A 24,386-nucleotide genomic window follows, 5' to 3' on the forward strand; every position below is an offset into this window, starting at 1 on the left:
ATGATCTCCAAAGGTGTCCGCAATGTCGACTATATTGTCGTTCTACGGCGTGTTTAGAGCGTCATCGGGCATTAGCCGCGGCAGGGAAAGTGAACTGTCTCAGCAAAAAGTCGTGTGATTCGTGCGGTCTCTATGGCCCTGAAAGTCATGAATGTGAAGGCCTTGAATGCGGTGTCTGTAAAGCCCGGGTGTTTTCATTTGATTCCCATCTCTGCTTTATGAGTAGACTCAAACCACCAACCAAAACAAATGATTATATATTCTACGATATGGAGTGCCGTCAGGAAAATATCATTCATGAGCCAAATTATATTTTCGCCAGACATATTTATGGTGAGCCAACTTGGGAGTTTTCAGGTCCTACATGCGTCAATGATTTTATCAACACATTTATTACACCCCGCTTTAAAAACTATGGTTTTCTCGCACATTTCTCTAAAGGATATGACTGTTATTTTGTAGTAAAAGCTTTAGTGCTTAAAAAGGTGGCAATGTCACTGATCACTCAGGGTGGAAAACTCATGTGCGTTACAACAAAAGTACTCAATATCAGGTTTATAGACTCTATAAACTTCCTTCCCATGAAACTCAGTAAACTTCCTCAGGCTAATGGGTTCCAAGAGTCCAAAGGTAATTTCCCACATTACTTTAACACTTTGCAGAACCAAAACTACGTCGGTGCTATGCCCTCAGAAGAATTTTATGGTGTAAACTATATGTCACCATCTGAAAAAACAGAATTCCTGTCCTGGTATGAATCAAACAAAGATCAGTTATTTGATTTCCAGAAGGAGCTGTCTCATTACTGTCAACAAGATGTGAACATTTTAAGAGAGGCCTGTATCCGCTTTAGAGAAGGTGTCATAGATATGTCTAGGAAACAAATCTTGGTGAACCCTGGTCAGCCCAACGAGTATGCCTATGAGGACTTCATTGATCCCTTTCAGTACATCACTTTGGCTTCAGTCTGTTTGGCCATGTTCAGATTTTGTTTTTTAAAACCTTACACATTAGCGTTGCTACCTCGTGATAATTATCACAGACAGCAAAAGAGATTCTCAACACCGGCTATTCAGTGGTTGATGTATATGGAATACAGTGAAAAAATCACCATCCGTCACGCATTGAGAGGCGGGGAACTTAAAATTGGGTCCTATTTTTTAGATGGTTATGCCAATATTGACGGGGCCCCTACAGCCTTTGAATTTAATGGATGTTTTTTTCATGGCTGCCCAATTTGCTATGCAGGAAACGATTTTAACAAGATGACAGGTTGTACATACGGTCAGTTGCTTAACCGCACAACTATTAAACAGGAGTTTTTAAAAAGACGCGGCTTCAACGTGAGAAGTATTTGGGAATACCCGTAGCGAGATCAGTTAACATGTAATCTAGAGCTGCAGACTTTTATTAAGGATCGTGACTTACCCGAGCCCTTGAAACAGCGTGAGTCTCTCTACGGAGGGCGAACGAACACAGTTACTCTTTACCGAAAGGTCTCTGATGATGAAAAGATTTTTTACTATGATTTTACCAGCCTATACCCATTTGTAAACAAGACAAAAGTCTACCCAATAGGACATCCTAAGATCCTTTATAAAGATTTTGGAGACCCCCCAAAGGTATTTTGGTCTAATCAAATGTAGAATTCAACCGCCTAGAGGACTTTTTTTCCCGGTGCTTCCTTACAGATTTGAGGGCAAACTACTATTTACCCTGTGCCGCTCCTGCACAGAAGCCAGACAGACCTCCCGGTGTGGTCACTCTGATGCTGAACGCGCTCTGACCGGCACCTGGTGCACTGTAGAAGTGAATGTAGCACTGAAAAAAGGCTATGTGATAGATCGAATTTATGAGATATGGCATTTTGAAAATGTTTCTCATGATCTGTTCACCGACTACATCAATTTGCACCTTAGAGACAAGCAAGAAGCTTCGGGTTACCCCCAGTGGTGTACCGATAATGAGGAGAAACAGAAGTACCGAAGGGAATATTTTCAGAAAGAGGGCATTCGTTTGCGCTCTAATAAAATCCGAGTGAACCCCACAAAAAGACAGATTGCTAAACTGTTTTTCAATTCTCTATGGGGAAAACTGGGTCAGAGAGAAGACCGTTCAGAAACTACCCTAGTGACTGAGCTGGATGAATTTGACGAGTACTATTTTACTACCTACCGCGAAGTGTCATCTTGCAAGTTCATAGATGATGATACCGCTTGTGTGTGTTGGCGGTATACCAAAGAACATTACCCGCCTTCGTGCAATGCCAACATTTTTATCGCCAGTTTCACCACCGCTTATGCTAGATTAGAGTTGTATAAGCTCCTGGAGTTGCTGCAAAACCGTTGTCTTTACCATGACACAGACTCTGTGATTTTCGTGAGCAATGAGGGTGATGTTAACCCTCCGTTGGGTGACTATCTTGGGGAACTCACTAGCGAAACACCTGCCGATGAACACGTCACTGAGTACGTTTCCGCCGGACCCAAAACTTATGGGTACCGCTTATCAGGCGGTAAAATCTGCTTGAAGGTGAAAGGGATCACCCTCAATGTTCAGAACCGAGAAAAAGTAAATTTTCAAAACTTAAAAGAGCTGGTAACTCAATATGCTAAGCACAAAGAACGAGGTGAATGTGTTCCAGAAGCCGAGAGCTTAGTTGTGCAACACCCCAGCATTGTAAGAATTAAAAAACGTTGGGATATCGAGACCCGACCTCTTCGTAAAATGTTGAAGGTTGTATATGATAAGCGCGTTCTTAAAGATGACTATAAAACCCTGCCCTACGGCTTTTAAGAGTCATCCTGTCTCAGTGTAAAAACGGTCTAGCGAGAAAAAAGGCTTTCGGCATTGGTGTGTAAAGTTTATTAAAAGTTGATTAAAGTATGGATATTAGATTACAACATCCATTCTCATGCATCCTCGCAGGTCCATCCAATTCTGGTAAAAGTTATTTTGTAAAAAAACTTTTGGAGAATGCGTATCAAATGATGACACAGCCACCCACCAACGTAGTGTGGGCCTATTCCTGTTGGCAGCGGCTCTATTAAGAACTCTCGCAAAAGCTTCCGCACCTCAAATTTGTCGAGGGGCTCCCCGACACATTAAATGATGATATTTTATTTCCACCCTCTAGCGTTAATATGTTACTTGTAGATGATCTAATGGCCTCTGCTTGCGCCAGCGATGAAATTGAAAAAGCTTTTACCCAGTATGTTCTGCCAAGGTAAGAGCTCGCGGACCATCGCTCTGAACACCAAGTACATGGTGCTTTTCAAAAACACCAGAGACAAGCTTCAAATAACTACTCTAGCCAGACAGATGTACCCGGGTCGCTCTAATTTCTTTCTAGAAGCCTTTGAGGATGCCACTCAGAGCCCCTATGGGCATCTTTTTGTAGATTTAAACCCAGGCACGCCGGAGGATTACAGATTAAGGACCGGGCTTTTCCCACTGGATCTCCCCGTTGCTTATACTCTAAAAAAGTCCAACCCGTCTATAAAAAGAAGACAAATAGAAAGCATCGCCCCAGTTTACAGCGTCGACAATCTCACGACCATGTCGGAGATTGCCGGATAGCGCGCAATCTAGCTCTTTTAAGGCTGTTGGTCTCATCATCACCGCAACGAAGGAAAGCTCTTCTATGCTCGGCGTCTGACGATTTAGTAGCAGCAATTTCGGAGATAGCCCTAAAAACCTTGAAGGGCAATGTCCCTCTGAGTCCTCAGCAGCACCGAGTGCTTAAAAAGAAAAGTAATCTTGTTAAAAAACTGAGCAATAAAAGGATCTCTATTAAAACTAAAAAAAAGTCTTGTCAAGCAGTCTGGGGGCTTCATAGGGTCGCTGCTAGGCATTGCTATTCCGCTTCTCTCAGGACTGCTGCGCCGCCGGTGATGGCTCACTTTGAAAAAATGTATCTCGTGCCTAAACATCAGCTAGACAAAATGCGAAGTCCCCCAAGCGCTGATACTGATATTAGAAAATCAGCCACCGATCTGTTGGACGTCGAGATGAGTGAAATTCTTCAGCGTAGCGATTTACCGGTGCACGAAAAGGCCAAGCTTTATACCGCCATCCTTCAAAAGTACCTGAACTTTGACCATCATGGTAAAATGGAAAAAGAGGGCCTGACTTTATTCATGCCTGAAAGTCATGAGCCCCCGGTTTCTACCGTCAAGAGAACCTGAATCGCCAGCCTTTAATTTAGTTAATGAAGTTATTAACAATGTTAACCCCCGGCACTAAAAGAAAGCCGAATTACTTCTTAATAAAATTAATCAAAATAAAGACATTGCTTTCTGGAATGATAAGGGGGAACTTCTTTATAAAGGCCATGTTATACGCGGTTCAAACCTACACGATTTGATCAGAGGCGCAACCCAAACACACTCTTTCGCCAATAATAAAGTGCCTGTCGGATGGGATGTCTTCATGCAGAGTCTAGCAGAACTGAACATTCCAACATCTGTGCTAGGCAACGGTGGTCTTCGTATCTACTTAGAAGATTTAAAGAACACCGCCATTGCACCTTTTGTTATGCCTTCTCCCCCTGCATCACCATTTTCACATGCCCCTCATAGAGCACCTTCATATGCCTACAGTGTTACCTCTGATGATGCTCATGACCCCATAACCACCCCCGTCCAAGCACTCCCGCCCAAAAAAAGAAAACTGTTCAAAAAACCGTCTTGGCTGTCTACATAGTAGTGTACAACCTATACTACTTTCAGCCTTCGCTGTTAGTAATCTTGTTCCCTGAAATAAAAAGTAAAAGTGGGCATATATTTCACTTTCTTACCAAAGCCTCGCTTACTGTTTCAGTTCTGATCTAGTTTACACTTCACACAGATTAATAGATCTGGGGGTGTAGAGCGAAGGCTGAACGCAGCTGACCATGTAAATGATAGTTCAGCAATCACCAAAAGGTCAGCACATGGGTAAAGGCAGCACTGACTCATCAGAGGCCCATTAATCCGCGCAGTCATCTGCCAGCCTCCAGTGAAACCCAAGCGGTGCTTGAAAGGAAAGGAAAGAACAGGCTGCACTTACTGCCAAGCCGAGCCAAACAACCGCGACGATCAAGGACTACAGCAGTAAAGCCCACGTCCAGATGAGGCTCAGTGCCGGCAGCGGAGTGGGACTCAGTACAAAATGCAGAGCAGTGGAAATTGGTACACTGCCCAACGCCGTACCTAAAAAAAACAAGCATTTGAAAGCGGGAACGGGCACACAGATAGCGGGAGGGGGGGCAGGGGCGGGAACGGGCACACGGAGAGCGGGAGGGGGGAGGGGCAGGGGCGGGAACGGGCACACGGAGAGCGGGAGGGGGGAACGGTATAAAAACATGCTGCTTACCTGAGCATTGAGCAGGAGAAACAGTGGTCGACGGGCCCCGGCGCCATCTTCGGCGGAATGAGAAAGCACACCCTGACAGAAAAAAAAAAAAAGAAGACGCCCACTGCCGAGATGACGCGCACAGAGGGGCGGAGAGGGAAAAAATCGCGGGAACACCCCCGAATCTGGTCCGGCCTTGACGGACAGATCTATGTTCCAATGGCTAGCCTCCATTTATGGAGCTAGCCAATGGAATAGAGGGCGGATTCAAGTCCCCCATACTGAAAACTAAAGATTTCTCCTGGGGGCGGAGCTAAAGCTCCGTGCCCCAGGCAAAACCTAAAGACCAAATAAAGGGTGTTAATCAGTAAGGATTTTAATACCAAATCTCTTCCTGGGCTCTATTATATTCCTTTTTCACTGCATCTTACCAATGCAACTACTTGTCTCCCATACGGATAAAAACACTGACATTTCAGGGGGCAGTGTACTTGGTAAATGTTGTTGTACTAGCAGTGCAAGGGACTAAATAACACTGGCTGACACACACTGCCATATCGTGACAACATGTGAACAGGTATGTTGCAATAGCACAACACTGCAGGTGTTTAGGAGAAAATAACTTCTTAGCATTAGTATCAGGAGTTGCTAGCACAAGCATTTTTAACACAAAGGCTTCTGGCCTCTAGCTCTATGCGGTACAATTACGCGCCTGTGCTTCAATGAAACAGTCAATAGTGCACCTCTGCCTCCGTGCCACCGAAATGTCACTGCCTAGCGATTAAAGAATCCCAGAGATGAAACTAGGACGGCAGGAGGACATTGGGAAGGTGAAAAAACCTATAATATATCAAGAAAGTATTTAACCAGCAATCAAGGCTTTAAAGGGCGAAACCCAGTTAGCACGAGTAAACCTGGGAAGATGCTAAGAAGCCAGGGACGAGGGTATACGCCATTAGCAATCAGATGTCTGTAGGCCTAGCTGTTTGAACCAGCCAGACACAGGTACCCGGTAAGACTCCTGGGAAATGGGGGTAGTGTAGAAGGAACCAGAGATGTAAGACAATAAATGTACCAACACTGAACCACACGCTCGGGTAGCACACGGCAACACTGCACCACATACACAGGTACCACACGACAACCCTGAACCACAGAGGGGTCTAAGGTGGGAGCTGCAAAATGCCCCTGCCAAGCCCCATGTGGGGGAAGGCTTTTGTGCCACGTAGCAATCAAGGAAGGATGGGGGCCTGAAGATGTAATTGCAGCATGTCCCCCACCCAAGAATGAACCACACACAGAGCGGAAATGAATCTTTGGATCAGCCACAGGAGCTGCGTATGGAAGTCCTCCTGCTACCCCTGACGTAGGAAAAGCCTCTTCCCCCAGCACATCTCAACCAACCCCCCCTCTCCCCAGTGAGAGTAGTGGAAGATTGCCTGTACCTCCTTCCACAAGTGTTATGGAAGCCGCCCGACACTATTCAAAGGGGCTAACCATTGGCGGCGTTGGAGTCCCTCTCAGGGGGGACTCGAAGTTCCAAATGTGCCACCTGGAGCCTCTCTGGGCTCAACAACAAATGTGCCCCCAGAGATGGCAGAGCCTCGTGGGCTCTGAAAACAAAGGTTCCTGCTTCGTTGGAGTCCCTCGTGGACTCGAGACAACCAATGCGGCCTTTAAGAGCCTCTCAGGCGCTACGGGCCGGCCTGGAGCTCTCCCCTTCCCGTCCACACTCACCGGGCTCAAGGGCGGAGGCTCCGACGTCGCGCTGGCTCTCTGCGGCGTCTCCCTGCTTCTCCGGACTGTCAGGCGGGACGGCAGACTCTGCTCCTCCGCACCTGCAGCTGCGGGGCTCTCCTCGACACCGGAGCCCCGCCTGCACCTACAGCCGCCTTCAGAGTGGAGCCGCAAGGCTCCCGGTCAACTTCTTCTCCGGGGCTCCCTCAGCACAGGGGAGCCCCGCAACAGCACGCACTTCTCCTGCCTCGGGCCGGCGGCGGAGGGCGAGACTTCCTGCAGCTCGTCTTCGGGACAAAAAAATGGCAGCCGCAAGCTTCCATCTTTTTTTCGGAATGGGGGCGTGGTTTTCTGTTTCTGAGTGACAGACGATGTCACTGTCTAAAGAACAGCAAAACTTACGCCCCCAAATCCGAAAAAGACGGAGCCTATTCGGAGGGACAGCTCTCTCCTCCAATGGCTGACCTTCGTTTAGGAAGCCAGCCAATGGGAGAGAGGCAAAAACAGAGGCGGGACAAATAGTCCACACTAAGAAACATTAAATCTTGGTACTTCCGGTTCTGCCTTCGGCAGACCGGATATTACCTCGACCTAAAAAGGAGAAGAGGAAGAAAAAGAGTTTTATTTTGCTTAACCATAACACAATTGTTTTTTTTACAGGATTCACATCTATACATCATATATCATTATTAGTTTAATGTTGATATGGACATATTTTAATATTTGAATTAAATTGAATTTTTTTATTTGATCATTTAAGTTATGGCAACCATGCAGAATGTCATTCCTCCTCCTCCATTTTTGCAAACCCCAGGTGAGCCCCCAGTCCCATGGAGAAATTGGTATAGGGCATTCAGCAAATATCTAGAGGTAATTGGAGGTAATAGATATCGTTTAGAGCGTAAAAGGTTTCTTTTAGAGCACAATCTAGGGTTTGAGGGGCAATCCATATATGAACATCTTCCTCCCTATATAACCCCACAAGATCAGGAAGATGTAGATGAATTTGAATTGGCCGTAAAAAAACCTGAGAAACAATTTGATGTCGAACCTAGTTTAATTGTCAACAGGCATACATTTTTCACAAGACAACAGTTTCAGGATGAATCTATTGTTACTTATGTTGCCTCTTTACGCATGTTAGCGGCAGAATGTGAATTTGAAAATTTCACGGACCAATTAATCCGTGATCAAATTGTGGTACGTTGTTATGATGGTAAGGTTCAAGAAAAACTATTGACTCTAAAAAATCCTAGTCTTTCTGAAACAATTGATATTGTAAAGGGAATTGAAGTTTCACGTAAGGCACGAAAAGAACTTGTCAAAAGTGAAAATAGTAGTGTGTCCGTTGTGAATGAGAATGTGAAATCAAAAGATAAGTACAATCCAAAGAAGTTTAACAAACAGAAAGATAATAGAAATAGTTACCCATTTAACAAAAATAATTTTTTCGCTCAGAAAAACATTTGTTTTAGATGTGGAAATGAAAGACAGTGTAAATGATAGACCATGTCCTGCTAAGAGTGTAAAATGTGAAGTGTGCAATAAAATTGGGCACTTCGCTAAAGTGTGCCAAACACCAAAAGATAAAATAAACTCTGTATTGGAGGATGACCAAAGTGACAACTCAGAGGATGAGAGATCTTGTTATAGGGGGATTAAAGACATGATAGTGGTTGTACAAGATGACGAGTCAGATTGTATAGACCCTTATGAGATTATAGAAACAGATGGAAAAGACTTGAGACTACTTATAGATTCCGGAGCAAGAATGACCATGATAACGGAGGAATTGTTTGAGGAGGTTTGGGGGAAACAGAGTTTATTTCCACCAGACAGGAATCCAGTCACTTATGATTCGAGAAAAATTTAATTGTCAGGTTATTTTGAATGCGAGCTCAAGTTTAAAGGGCGCACGATTTTTGGGAAGGTCTATGTTGCAAAGAAGGGATTAAACATACTGGGATGGTATCACCAGGGCTTGTTTGGAATGACACTTAGACCAGGAAGAAAAGTACAAGTATCCTTAGTGACTGATGAGTCTGAAGATGGAGACAGCACAAGAAAACAAGAGAACAGTGACAAGTGTAGTAAAGAACTTAATGAGACCATTGACAATAGGAGTATTGAAGGTAAATGGTGTAAAAAAATTCCGAAGGTGTTTCAAGACAAACTTGGGAAAATAAAAGGTTTTAAACATAAAATAAAAGTTCAGGATAGGGTGGTCCCAATTAAACACAAGCTTAGGAATGTACCCTTTGTGTACGAAAAGATTTAGGAGACATTCTTAAGAAGATGTGCGATGATGGGGTGATTGAACCAATAGAATCGTCTTTATGGTTGAGTCCATTGGTTATCACGAGAAAAAAAATGGGAAGTTGAGAGTCTACATTGACTTGAGAAGTTTAAACAAGGTAATCTGGGTTGATTCACACCCGTTACCTAGAATAGTTGACATCATCAACACATTTTCTGGTTCAAGTATTTTTTCAAAGATTGATCTAGCATCAGCCTATCATCAGGTCATGCTTGAGGAATCCTCGAGACACCTCACTGCGTTTGTCTCTCCAATGGGGTCTTATCAATTTAAAAGGATGCCTTTTGGCTTATCATCAGCCGCATCCGTGTTCCAAAGGGTTCTAGAAAATGTTTTGGAAGGAATTGATGGAGTGGTAACGTATCAAGACGATATTTTAGTTGCAGGAGGAAATGAGTCAAGTCATGACAAATGTATGATGAAAGTTCTAGAAAGATTGGAAAAGTATGGTGTTGTAGCAAATCGCAAAAAGTGCGATTTTGCGAAGGATTCCATAGAGTATTTGGGACCTGTAATTTCTAAACAAGGTGTTGAACCTATTCCAGGTTTGATTGATGCCATTGGTAAAGCTCCAACACCTAAAACAAAAGAAAATATGGCAACATTTTCAATTCTTTGTAAGTTTTACTCAAATTTCATCAAAAAATTTTAAACAAAAAAAGCGACTCTTAGGGAATTGTTAAAAAAGAACAAAATATTTGTGTGGGATGAAAAGTGCCAAAAAGAGTTTGATAGTTTAAAAAGTGAGATAGTATCTGCTGGTGTCCTTGCTCCCTTTGAACCATCTGAAGAATGTATAATCGCTGTGGACGCAAGTAATGAGGGTCTTGGTGCCACTATTACACAATTGAAAGAAGGGAAAGAAGCAACTATTGGTTTTGCTTCTAGATCATTGAAGCCCAATGAGAAATGTTTTTCAGTAATTGAAAAGGAACTATTAAGTTGTTGCTGAGCTGTGGAAAGATTCAAGTGTTTTATTTGGGGGAGGAAGTTTGTACTTAAAACTGACCATAAGCCGTTGGTAAGTATATTAAGTGGAATTGCTATAAAAGATCACACCCCAAGAATAGCTCGGTTGAGTTCGAAGTTGCTACAGTACAACTTCACCATTGAATACATACCTGGTGTTAGGAACATAAGGGCCGATTACTTATCACGCTCTCCAATTAATCACACTGAAAATCAAGAATATTATGATGAATATGACGAAGACTGTTTGATTGCGAGCATTGACATTTGCCATGATACCTCTTTCAGCGAGAAGGAGTGGTTTTCTGAATCTTTAAAAGACAGTGAATAGAAAAGTGTGAGGGAATGTTATGTCAGGTTGGCCTAAAGAGAAGACACTTCCCCAAAACCTACAACCCTATTTCAAGGTGGCTGATGAATTGTCTATTGAGGATAAGGGAATGTTAGTGAGTGGAGACAAATTTATCCCTCCTGTTTCTTTAAGAGATAGAATCATTGTGTACGGGCATGAGGGCCATTTAGGTCAGACCATAACCAAGAGGAAAATAAGAGACAATTACTGGTGGCCTAAAATGGACTCTGAAATCATCGCCTGTGTCCGAAATTGCGTTGTTTGTGCAACAAGTGATAAAAGCTTAAAAACAGAGGCAACTCCATTGCAACCTGTCGATCTACCAAGTACCGTTTGGTCAAAATTGGCTATAGATTTCATAGGTCCATTTGGTACTCTGCCTAGGAAAATGAAATTTGCAATTGTAGTGGTGGATTACTATAGCAAATGGTGGGAAGTGAAGTTTGTGGAGGAGCCTAATACGCTTAGCGTAGTTACATTCTTGAAAAATCTATTTATTAGGGAAGGATTTCCTAGAGAAATAGTTTCGGACAATGGAGTCCAATTTATATCTACAGAAATGCAGAGTTTTTTGGGAAATAATGCTATCAAACATAGATGTGTAGCACTTTATCACCCACAGGCCAATGGCTTGGTGGAGAAAATGAATCGCACATTGGTGGAATGCATTCAATGGGGAATCCAAAATAAATTTGATATTGCGAGAGCTGTTGAAGATATGTTGTGGTCCTACAGGTGTACTCTCAATGCTGTCTCTGGGGTTTCTCCATTTGAACTTTTAAGAGGACGTCCTCCTGCTTCAAGACTTTGTCCCGCTTGGTTGAGGGAATTCCAAAAGAAAAGTGAAAGAATGTTAAACATTGATAGTGTTATAAGACCTAAAGTAGAAGAATATCAAAAGAAAATGAAACAAGCATTTTCAATGCAATGGTTTCGCCTTTGGAAAAGTTTGAGCTATTGGCATTGTTAATGACAACATTTTTATTTATGTGTTGGTTTTGAAAACAGATAAATAAATGGCATTGTCACTTACATTGTTATTAGCTTAATCTCTGCAGTCTCTAGAACTCCATAGCACTCCCTAGTTACTCTACACTCCCTAGCACTGTGCACTCCCTAGCACTCCCTAGCTTCCCTAGTCACTCCGCACCTCTTAGCATTGTGCACTCCCTAGCACTCTCTAGTCTTTTCCTAGCACTCCTTAGTCACTCCCTAGCACTCTGCACTCCCTAGTACTCTGCACTGTCTAGCACTCTGCACTCTCTAGTCACTCTGCACTCCCTAGTCACTCTGCACTCCCTAGTCACTCTGCACTCCCTAGTCACTCTGCACTCCCTAGTCACTCTGCACTTCCTAGTCACTATGCACTCCCTAGTCACACATGCACACTTAGAGCCACACACACCCCCCCAGAGCCACACTCCTCCCAGAGCTACACACACCTCCCCCCAGAGCCACACACACACCACCCCAGAGCCACACACACACCATCCCAGAGCCACACACACATACACACTTTGAGCTACACATATATATCCAGAGCCACACACATACACAGATAGAGTTAAAAAACTGGACCCTGTTACGTAAACTGAGCTGCGAGGAGCAATGTATTAAGTTCATAAGACACAGGGGTGTGCCCTATGCATTCGCTGCAATCACTTTATAAACATAGACCGCAACTTAATATATATCCCAGGCACCAGCTCTGTGACAGTAGCTCAGTGCATCTGTATGCCGTAACACAACTGCACCCAGTTCAATGCTCTATTGCTACATGGAGATCACGTTCTCTTTGTATAGCCTTTGAATAGGGTTTTTACAAATACCAGGTGTCACCTGTGAGACAGCTTCAAGGCGCGTTCATATGCAGTAACACGACAAAGCACCAGTGCCGCACTGACCTTGCACAGGATCATAAGTTGGAACCGATGATGCAATAATCATTATCTAAAATTAGATCTGTTCTTAATCATTTTAAAAATAAACTTGTACGCCCTGAACCTTTCGGGGTGTCTCAGAAGGACAGTCTGGACTCAGGCAAGAGCCAGCGGACGTGTTTCACATGTGCCCATCCACCAACCTCATCATCTTATTGGTTGAGAATGTGCTGCACGTGCCACTTCTGGTGCAAAATGGGGACAAGGGGTTGGCCATGGTAGCACACGTTGCAGCCAAGCAAAGACCCGTACCGCCTAGAAAATGTTTCCATTTGCCCTTTCCATATTTTAAAAGTTAGGTAATTCCTCAACAGATTCCCCCATAGAATTGGAACTTCAACTGGCGCATGCCTGGCTACCGCTCTGCAGAGGCCATGGATAGGATGAGCACGTAGTAAGAGCACATTTAAGACAGTGACTGGCCCTGTCAGAATCTCGCGCTGCCTCCAGCCTCCCCCCAGAGCGCGCAGTGCTGCTGTCATGAACACTAATCCACTTTTGAGTACAAACCCACACTTAAAGAAACTCACTCACCGTATGCGCTCGCATGAAAAACATAACCTCTGAAACAAAACGCCTGGGAGAAGACACGGTTACGAGAAAGGCAACATATGCCACACACCAAGAAGTTAAAGGGCGAAATGTAACAGAGAACGCATCACTGACACCAATTACCCAAATAATTCTCGCATACGTTGTCAACAAAGAAATATTGTCTCTGCCTGTAGAGTTAAGCAATTGAAAGACAGGGTCAGTTTCAAAGTCTGTTTTAACATACAGCCGATGCTAACTTCCCGCCGCATATAAACCCCCGACTCACACACAGGCACACTCACATTTGCTCTCTTTCTCGTTACTCCTCATCTCGCGTCTCACGCTGCCATAAGAGGCAGACAATTAGTGTTGTGTAAACAGCGCCAGTCTTGCACTGTTTACACAAAACTAACGGGCTGTCGAAAAGCAGCGGTGTGTGTGTTTGCCAGGGAGAGGATTGTGAAAGGAATCCTAGTCCCCATGCTGGAGAGCCCCACCGCCACACACTGGTACAAATTAACCACTGAATCTACCTCAGGGGAGCACTTGATGATGCGCCTCTGAGGAACACTGAGTGGCGTGCCTTGTGGAGTGCCTCATGGCAGCGCCTGGTGCTGTACATCAAGGCACTGGATAATAAATGAGCTCTTATGTGGAAATGGTGGCAACTTGGAAGTTTATGAGATGCTGAGAGTTGAGGGGGGCACGCATTTGCGCTTGCTACTGGTATTACTTGTGGTAATATTTCTGAAATGCAAATTCTGTATCTGCCCTCCTTACAGGGGGCAATGAAATATTACTATTCCGGCTCTTCTACCCAGAATGTGGTATTATTCTTTAGATACTGCCTTCAATGATTCCTAGAATCAGCAAGGAGCCTTCTGCAATCCCTCAACCTTACCACCTCGGAGGCTTTGCCTGCTGCACTGCCTGAGAACACTCAGCGAGCTGAAGCACAAACAGAGGTTTCCAAGTGTAGATGCGCGTGCACATACCAGATCTGCCCTGTGTCAACACAAACGTAGCACAAAACCAGCACACACTGTGAGGCTGAAGTGCCCAGACAGGCGAGACAGAATGACGTGCACTAGTGCAGTGGAAGGACACGCACTGGTGAAGTAGCACACACAGGTGATGTGTTAAGAGAGGCATCAGTGAAACATTAAAGCGAGCACCAGGGAAGTAGAAAGGTGAACACCGGCAGGGAGTAAGGCATACACTTGTGGTGCACATGGACGTGCTTTGAGGAGTTACTAAGGCAAACACTGGAGGCTGAACAGACCTTTCACTATAAAGAGGGACGCACAATGATGAGATAGAAGGTCTCGAGCGTAAGAAGGGCACGCACTAGTGAGGTTGAACGGTGCACCGGGGAAGTACCTGGTGTGCACTCACGTGAAGTTAAGGTGCACTGGTACAGCACTTGGCGCGTACTGGTGAGGAAAAGCACACGCACCTGTGGCACAAGTGCACCTGCACGTGTCAATCTACAGGAGTCACTCACAGGATCTCGGACTCGGGTGACGACAGCTGCCCTCATTCCGTCCTCTCCCCCGGCACAGACGGAACCCCCTCCGGCCTGTGAGAGGCCGTGCACTGATTATAAGAGGACACTTGAGCGGCGGCCTGTCTTCCAGGCCCCCCCTCTCCCCTTGTGCTCGCTGAAGAGCAAAACATCTGCCAGCGAGCCGGGCCAAGGACAGCTGTTCACATCTCACTGGTTGCGAGGGTGTTTACAAGGGGCTTCTTAAATGACACGGCTGGAAGGATCCTGCACACAAAGGCGGGCGGGGGGGATGGGGCGGCACTGGGCTATGTCCTTCTGCCAACACGGACATAAAACTAAGGTCTTTGACGTTTGGGAAATCAGCCAGGCCCAGTGTTATATGTATGACCAGTGCCGACAGCCAGCTACCTTAAAGCACTACCACCAATGACGGCGTGAGGGCACTATTCTGCAACACATGGATTCAACAAGCACCTACGAGGACACGGACAGCGGGAGGGGGAGGCGGGAAAGGAACGGACAGCGGGAGGGGGGCGGGAAAGGAACGGACAGCGGGAGGGGGGCGGGAAAGGAACAGACAGCGGGAGGGGGGCGGGAAAGGAACGGTCAGCGGGAGGGGGCGGGAAAGGAACGGACAGCGGGAGGGGGCAAGGAAGGCACTCACCTGGACTTCCTCGGGCGGCGATCGGCCGCGGAATGTCGAACACATACATGGACGCACAAAAAAAATAAACCCCGCCCACGGCCGCGATGACGACATCGCAGAGGCGGAGAGGGAAAAAATCTCGGGAATGCCCACGAATCTGGTCCGGCCTTGACGGACAGATCCGGCTTCCAATGGCTAGCCTCCATATATGGAGCTAGCCAATGGAAGCAGAGGCGGGACTAAGCCCCACACTGTAGGGACATAAGATTTCTCCTGGGCGGACAAATTCGAGGTGGGTGACTGGGTACGCATTAAGGATCCTAATCACGTTTTGAAAGGGTTGTCTAAGTTCAAACCTCCAGTTAGGGTTGAGGTTGTGACAAAAAATGCGGTAAGAACCAGTCGAAATGAATGGTGGAACAAGGGAGAGAAGCCAAAGTGAATTGTTCTTCTTCTTCTTCCCATAGCTTAAATGCTCCACCTAAGACATCTTTTCATTCTGTTCCTCCTACTGTTGTTTCTTCTGATGTTCAATCTAATGAAGACAAGTCTAATTCTTATCCTTTATCTGTACGCAGAACTGGTCGGAGGAATATTGTCAAACCTATGAGGTTTCGAGATTGATGTACTATTTATTGTGTTATTTACATGATTTGATATGTTGCATTCTTTGTATTTGGTTATTTACATGAGCTGGTATTTTGCAATCTTTATTTTTATTAATTTCTTCATCTTGTTCATTGTGCTTGTTTATTTCACTTTTATGTAAAGAAAGAGATGCTGTGGTGATCTGGGTTGATGACATCTGGGTTGATGACATAACCTTCCATGTTATCTGGATCTGGAATGTGTACGTGTCACCAGTTTGGACATTCTATGTTTCACAGTTTCTTAGTTCCTGAAACAGCTGTGTTCAATAAACCATCATCTTAAAGATACCTGGTTTCATAGCGATATACTTCGTTACACTCTTCCCCCAGGCTCATACTCCCATCGGGACGTCTACTCCTACCTCTTGGCCCCTCCCAGGGGTCCCCAGTTCTCAACTGTCAGGTATGTGGATGACGTCCCCATCTCCGTTATATGTGCGAGAGTCACAGACTGGTGCCCCAGATATCGAATCCCAAGAATCTCACCACTGAAGAACCCTCAGTACTAGGACAGGAATACAGAGATGAATCGAGGAGCACTGCTGGTGTCCAAGGCATATGTGAGGATCGTAAAGGACCGAGTCAACCAGATTGTGTGTAAGAGACAACTGCGAGGGCGGGGTGAGTTGTCGCTTTTCATCTGTGATGGTGGCTGCAACTGGCACCACTAAATTGGGTAATAACACCTTGGTATCTATATCTATCCATACTAATATCATAAAGAGAGAGCCCAAACCTTTGAGGCGGGTAATCTCAGTAACCACAGCACCAATCACAACACCCAATACAGCGTTGGAAAGGGCAATTGCAGCAGAAGGACATAGGCTATGCAGATGGCCACCATATATATTTTTTTTCTTGCAGAGTTTTATAAAGCGCGAACTTGACCCAAACTGAATCAGGTATCAGAGCGCTTTACATAGCACCAGTTACGTTACATGAGGACACACATTCATTTTTGTTAGGCACGGGGAGATGAAAACAAGTTACTTACCTGTAACTTTGGTTCCCCAGTATTGGTAACTTTCATAGATTCCCATGCTTTGTATCATTCCCCGTCGTCGGAATGGGAGCCTCGGTAAATAGAAAATACCTTTGTAGTAAGCACAAAGTGAAAAAATAGGCCTAGGCCTCATCTCATTTTGTAGCTTATTTACCTCTTTTTGTAAAAGAGAACAAACTCTTGCAGTAGCCAATCAGAGCAGCCTCACCCCATAGAACCTTCCTGAGAGAACCTCAGAGCCTCAGATTTTCTACCGCACGTTGTGCAAGGGAGTCTCCATTGAGCTCTGCTCATTTTCTTCAATTCAAACCTATTTTTTCTTCAACTTTGTCTCTTTTTTGTCATGTCTGACAAGGAGAAAAAAGCACTTTTCAGAGCCTGTGCTACTTGCCAAAGAAGAGATTTGCTGCAATTACTGCAGCCTCTCCTACGCGCGGTCACTCAACTCTCTCATTAAATATCTGTTACCGCTGTTGAAAGAGGCTGGCTTTATTCAAGTTAGACCAGCTCTCTTATACTTACAAATGTTAAGTTGTCCTCGGGTCATGTTTTGTGTTGCGAGCTTTCTGGTGGCTGCTGTTCGGAAAAAGAATACTTTAGTCCTCTCTTGTTTACCTGGCACTTAGCACTTTGGATATATATGACGAAAGCAGGCCTCCCAGATGCATTAAATGATGAAATGTGTATTACGTCCTTATGAACTATCTGTAGTGTAAATAATGTTTTTAGTCTGAATTTTATTGAAACTGTGTTTTACGTAAGCGGACATCTGAACGTATTGTGATTTTTGTACATTTTTACTTACACTGTACTTAACTATGTGTATATATTTGTATATATGTATATATGTTCATGGATGTCTTTTTATGATTTTTAATAATCGAAATAAAATGCTTTGACTGACTGACTGACTGACTCTCATTAAACGGATTTACCCGCGGCTGATAACTCTCTCATTCAACGACTGCTAACATCAACCAGAGCTGTAGCCGGGCTCAGGCGGCGGATCACTACACCAATTACACGCGCCTGCTAACATCAACCAGGGCTGCAGCTGGGCCTTCTCTGTCCCTATTCTAATGAAACAAAAAATGTTGTCTACAACGAGATTTTAAAATAAATTGCCCTTGCCAAATACACACATTACACACATTCTATTTCATACCCGGACAACGTCGGGACGGGCTGCTAGTACTAATATAATAAAGAGAGAGCCCAAACCTTTGAGGCGGGTAATCTCAGGAACCACAGCAGCAATCACAACACCCAATACAGCGTTGGAAAGGGCAGTTGCAGCAGAAGGACATAGGCTATGCAGACGCCCACCATATACATTTAAAAGGTAAAAGAACCGTGCCAGCAAAGTAGTCCCTTGTGGGCGTGTCTGCATTGTGCTGTGGGCGTGTGCTGGGGGCATGATAAACGCTGGGGGCTTGTGGTACGTTCCGCCCTTCTTGCCATGTCTCATATCGTGTGCTGTGGGCGTGTGCTGGGGGCGTGGGTGTGTGCGGGATGCGGGATTATGGAAAAAAAAAGTGAGCGTTGTGCCCAATATTTAATTGTTTCTTCTTCCCAGGTTCTGTACATTCCAGCTCCGGGTGTCCACCCTGCTCCCTTTAAATACGCCTGCACCCCATAATCATAACCCGCCTTTACTCCTTAAAATAACCCAACACCCTTAAACACTAACCCATCTTAACCCTATAAATATTCCCTGTGCCCCAAAACCCAAACCTATCCCTAAACCCTAAAAATACCCCTGTACCCCAAAACCCAAACCTAGCCCTGAACCCTATAAATACCCCTGTACCTCAAAACCCAAACCTAGCCCTGAACCCTAAAAATACCCCTGTACCCCAAAACCCAAACCTACCCCTGAACCCTAAAATACCCCTGTACCCCAAAACCCAAACCTACCCCTGAACCCTAAAAATACCCCTATACCCCAAAACCCAAACCTAGCCCTGAACCCTAAAAATACCCCTGTACCCCAAAACCCATACCTATATCTGAACCCTGAAAATACCCAAACACCCCAAAACATATACCTCAGTACCCTAAAACATATACCCCTATACCCATACCTTATCCAAACATTTAAAAAAAACATGCTTTTACCATTCATGCATTTACAACGAATTTTATTGTAAATGTATGCGTGGTAAAGGCATATAAAATGTAATGTCATGCGTTATAATGGAATTGCGGAGTCATGGTACTTTCGAAATGAAAGTATGCGGAGTGATAGTATGCGGAAAGAAAGTTGCGGATTAATGGGTGTTTACCCTCCCCCGGTAAGTACATTGGTGGCACGGCGGCCCACATCTCCAGCAACATACTCATATTTTTTCACCACCAATTTGAAAAATGCACAGGTCTCTCTCATTGATGGCCAGCACCGACATACACTTTCAGACACACCTCCCGCCACAAGTTCTAGAATTCCAAACTTTAGAGCTGGGGAGCTACGTTCGAATCTCGGCATCAGCTCAACATCCTGTGATTCCAGGCAAATAGCTTTGTCTCCTGGTGCCTACCACAAATGAATGTGTTCTACTGTAATGTAAATTGTGCTCATGCCATGTTGTCGAGTTCGCGCTATATAATATTGCAAGGAAAAATAAAGTAGGGAAACTCGAGTTCACACACTACTGAACGCGCACTCTTAAGTGCATCAGCAGTGCACTGTGAATCGGAGCGTTTCACAGGCCTGTCACAGATAAGAAATGCTATCAAAAGAAATCCTACAAAACAATATACTACTGGCCGGCAGCAATTCACACCCGGACAACGTCGGGACGGGCTGCTAGTTTATAATAAAGTGAAACGGAAAGACTGCTCTTAAATGGGCTATATGAAAACATGCTTTTATTTGTGAAAACCCTCTCACAATAAGTTTGACTGAAAGGGCCTTAAAATGTGCGATTTTGTTCACAGAGCCGTCAGGTGTACTTTCATGTACATCTCTCTCCAGAGATAACCCTGCCACGTGCGGGCTTATGCAAAATATTGTAGTTGGATTTAAATATGTGTTTCTTGAACCTGAATAGATTTTTTAAGTCAAAGTGATTTGTGACTTATAATAGTAAGTAGACAGAGCTCACAGTTATTTAGCAAATGTTTGTCATTGCAGTTAGAAACTCCGTGTATGCTCAAAGGGCAGAGCCAGCATCAGTGCAATAGACAGGTACGGAATATGAGTGTGAGAAGGGGACTAGTGCGAACAGTCATGCAGAGCGTTGTTTGCAAGAGAATCAGTGTGAGAAGTGAGGAGAGAAGTGTGCGAGGTAGGTTCAGTATAACTCATGGGGATGTGTGTGTGAGTGGGGAGGATCTGTAATAGAGGAAGAGCGATATCTGAAGTGTAAAACATTGACGGGTTTGAGGTGTATCAGTGAAAGCTCAGGAAGAAGGGTGTGTGCACAGGATCAGTAACAATCTAGGGAGGGTCTCTGTGTGCACGTTGATGTTTAGTGTGTGCAGAGGATCTGTCAGACGGAGAAGGAGTGTGCAGGGATTTATTAGCACAAGGGAGTGGTATGTGCGAGGTGGCCAGTGTATTAAGAGGTGGGCAGGTTGGGGTTTGATGCCCTTGTATGAGATGTGATGTTATCGTATGAGGTAGGTCTCTAATCCTCTGCCCATCTGTCCTCTTTAAACAGCCCCCCAGGCTTGCACTTCCTCTGATATTTTATCCTCCTCCTTCTTGTAGCCTCCCTGGGTCTCACCATACTTCAAGGTCAGGCATGTGGATGATGTCCCCGTCACTGTTTATGCCAGTGAGAGTCGCCGGTCAGGCCTCGGGCCACCTAAATAGAGAAGATCACAATGAGGAATCCTTAGTACTGGGACAGGAGATGAACCGAGGAGTGGAGCTGGTGTCCCGAGACATGTGTGGATCATGATGGACAGATTTAACGAGATCGGGTGTGAGTGAAACCAGGGGAGGGGCAACCAAACCAGGGGGGAGCGACACTAGGGGAGGGCCAACCAGACTGGGGGTGAGTGACAGAGGGGGAGGGGCTACCAGACCTGGGGTGATACAGGGGAAGGGGCAACCAGACTGTGGGTGATGGACATGGGAGAGGGGGCCAACCAGACCGGAAGTGAGTGACACTGGGAGAGGGCCAACCAGACCGGGGGTGAGTGACACCCGGGGAGGGGGCAACCTGATCGGGGGTAAGTGATACTGGGGGAGGGGCAACTAGACCAAGGTGAGTGACACCGGAGGAGGGGGGTGAGCATGGGTGATGGTTGCATTTAATCATGTGGAGGTTGCTAAGATTAGCATCGCGGAGTGAAGAAATGACACCTGGTATTTACAATACCTTGAAATGGAAAGACTATACTTGAAAGAAGTATGTGAACGCGTTATAGTGTGCACAAATGCTCTTACAGAGCTAGTGAATGAAAGGTCCTTAAAAGGTGTCTCCTTGTGCACAGAGTGGGAGGGTGTGCAAGTGTCTGTAGAGATATCATTCCAAGGAGGCTAGGCACTTACAGAAGGGGTCTGTTGAATTTAAGTATATATTTCTGAGACATTGACTATAAATAAGACTAACTGATTATTTTTATAACAAACTGAAAATCTAATTACTAAACAAATGCCGGTCACAGCACGCAGAAAACCCCATGTGCTCGAAGCTCAGAGTAAGCATTAGTGTAACTGTCAGGAACAGGATATGGATGTGTGTAAGGGAGAAAAAGTAATGCACAGGCAGAGGGATCAGGGGCGTAACACATGCCCCTGCAGCCCCAGCGTTACGGGTGGTCCCCCGCGCTCCAGGGGCCCCCTTACTTGACTTACTTCATTATGATTTTATTTGTGCGCAGTGCGCACAGCACGCCCGGCCTCTTTAATAAATTAAATGGTGGTGCCCAAGGCATGCACCCTGGGCCCCTGCCGAGTTTCAGCAGCTGTTCACTGATTTTCTTTAGCTGAAACAAGAACTGAGGCGCTTAATAAATTGTTGTACGGGCCCCGGCCGGCTCTCTGAGCCTCATAATAAATGGTGCTCGGCCCCGGCTGGGGCCCCTGAGGCTTCTTTAAATGGTGCACAGGCCCCGGCCGGGGCCCCTGAGGCTCTTAATAAATGGTGTGCGGGCCCAACCGGTGCCTTTGAGGCTCTCTTTATATTAAAAGGCGGGACAGGGTGTGTGCGCGCGGGCGCGGCACCCACTTGTTTCAGGGACGCGTATGAGCGTAGTTCAGGGTGGGGGCAGGGCTGGTGACCAATGCCCTGATTAAATTTGTCATGACATGCGCATTGAGTGCACACGCAATTAAAAGTGCGCGTTAGACGAAGGTGAGGCATCTATTCCCGAGAAGACCCAGGCACGCTCCTACGCAGGGCAGGACTGTCTGAAGTCCGTCACCGACCTTTATCCATAATTTAAATTGCGCCCCTGCCTGGCTAGCCTTGCCTTGCGCTGCCCTAGGCCCCTACCTCCTGCCTGTACCGCTCACGCCTAACTCTGAGCTGCCGGCCAGGCCCAGCCCTCAGGTCAGGCGAGTCTGCGTCCGATGGTCCAAGCCTATTAGGCAGGAGGAGTGGTTCGTTGGTGGTGGCGAGGACCGTCGGAGTCTCGGTGGGTGGAGGTGGCGGGGTGGTAATTTGGACTGGTATCAGGGAGGGAGGACATCATGATGGGGCCCAACCGGCAATAAACCTTTTAAAAGTAAGCAGTGTGTCTTATCTCAGCTCATCTCCCTGCCTGCTCTCCTTGGCTTCTTAGCCTCCCTACTGCTCGATCACGTCATCATGATTCGACTTATAGTGCTACCAGAAGGCTCCGGTACTAAACAGATGAAAGAGAACATCAATAATCGGGCCTTGAACATGACATTTGTGTTCACAAACCAAACATGCACAGTCACACGGCATAGCCCTTTTCAAACACGGGCCGGAGAGCATGAATCTCGCCATGTTTATCTATTTAGCAGCAGTGCCGGGGTCGGTTGCTAAAGGCCAGGAAGGCAGGTACACGAGCTGAGTGGGGGGGGGGGGGGGGGGGGGGGGGGGGATAAAACTGGAATAGAAAATAAAACGCTCTCCCGTGTGTGCTGCTTTGCTCCCGGGGTTTTAAATTCAGAACACAGATCCAATGAACGTTCTCCGAATATGACGAAGTTTGCCGTGCTGCTTTAGCACAGCCACTAAACATCACCACAATAAAGGAAAGGAAGGACATAACTTTGTTACATTATTTGGTATTTCTCAGCCACTAATTGTGCGCACAGGTACATACTTCACCCACTCTCCATCCAGTGAGCCAGCAGCATTCTCCTTTCGTCTTGCATGAGTATCCTCCATTACCCCCTCTTGCCTTCCCCAAGCATTTCACCTCTCCATCTGCGTAGGCTGGGTGCATGTTTTCAGAAACTGCATCTGCATTCTCCAGATCTCATGGTGCCGACATGAAGAAAACGAATTGCAATAAACGCATCCCTCAGACGTCTGGATTGTTTCCATGAGTCGCTTTTAACAAACTGTAAATAAGCAACCGGCAGAGGGGAGGCGAGTAGAGGGAGCAGAGCAGCAGTCTTCGGAAATGGCCCTCAATTAATTAGCTAATTTGACAGCCAAATTATGTTTACATTGACACGTGTTGTGACTTGACTTACGCTGCGGTCGCGCCCCCGCGCCGCAGTGGTATGTTCCAAATGCCGAACGTTCCAAGGTGAGCGCCGCTCGTTGACAGTCAGTGACCTTCCGCTGGCTGAAGACGGTGGGCGCGCTGGTGTTGTGTCCATGTACTTAAATAAACCTTACGTGAATCAAGTGATGTCTTCGCCTCTTGATGTGATTACAACATCTTCTTGGCGACGAGGACGGTCTTCAGACGGCGGACGACACAACACACAGCGAAGAAACTGACAGAGAGGATCGGCGAAGATATCTGAAGCTATCAGCTGACAGAAGCAGCATGTAGTAAGAGAGCGCATTCCTGTCTGTGGTGTCGCAGCTGTGAGAGTCGTAGTGGTGCCTGCAGAGTTAACGACGAAGGCAACGTTTATGCTACGAGCGGCGTTGGTGAGAAGTGCCGGAGAACAGCTGAGTGTCCCGCGGTGGTATTCACATGTGTCATCGTGGCGAAAAGCGGTATTGCTGTGAGCAGAGCGAGTGAAGAATACAGCTATACAGCGGAATGCGCAGCCGAGACACTGAAAGTTATTACTGTGACTGGAAGTGGAAGCGAGAGCGCAAAGACAAACAAGCATTTACAATGCAATGGTTTTGCCTTTGTTAAAGTTTGAGCTATTGGCATTGCTCTTGACATTATTTTTATTTATGTTTTTTTTAACATAAAGAAATGGCATTGTCATTTACAATGCCACTAGCTTTATCTCTCGCAAATGACACACACAAACACCCACAGAGAGCCCCCCCACACAC

The sequence above is a fragment of the Lissotriton vulgaris genome, chromosome 5 (genome assembly GCF_964263255.1).
Source record: "Lissotriton vulgaris chromosome 5, aLisVul1.2, whole genome shotgun sequence".
Lineage (NCBI taxonomy): Eukaryota > Metazoa > Chordata > Amphibia > Caudata > Salamandridae > Lissotriton > Lissotriton vulgaris.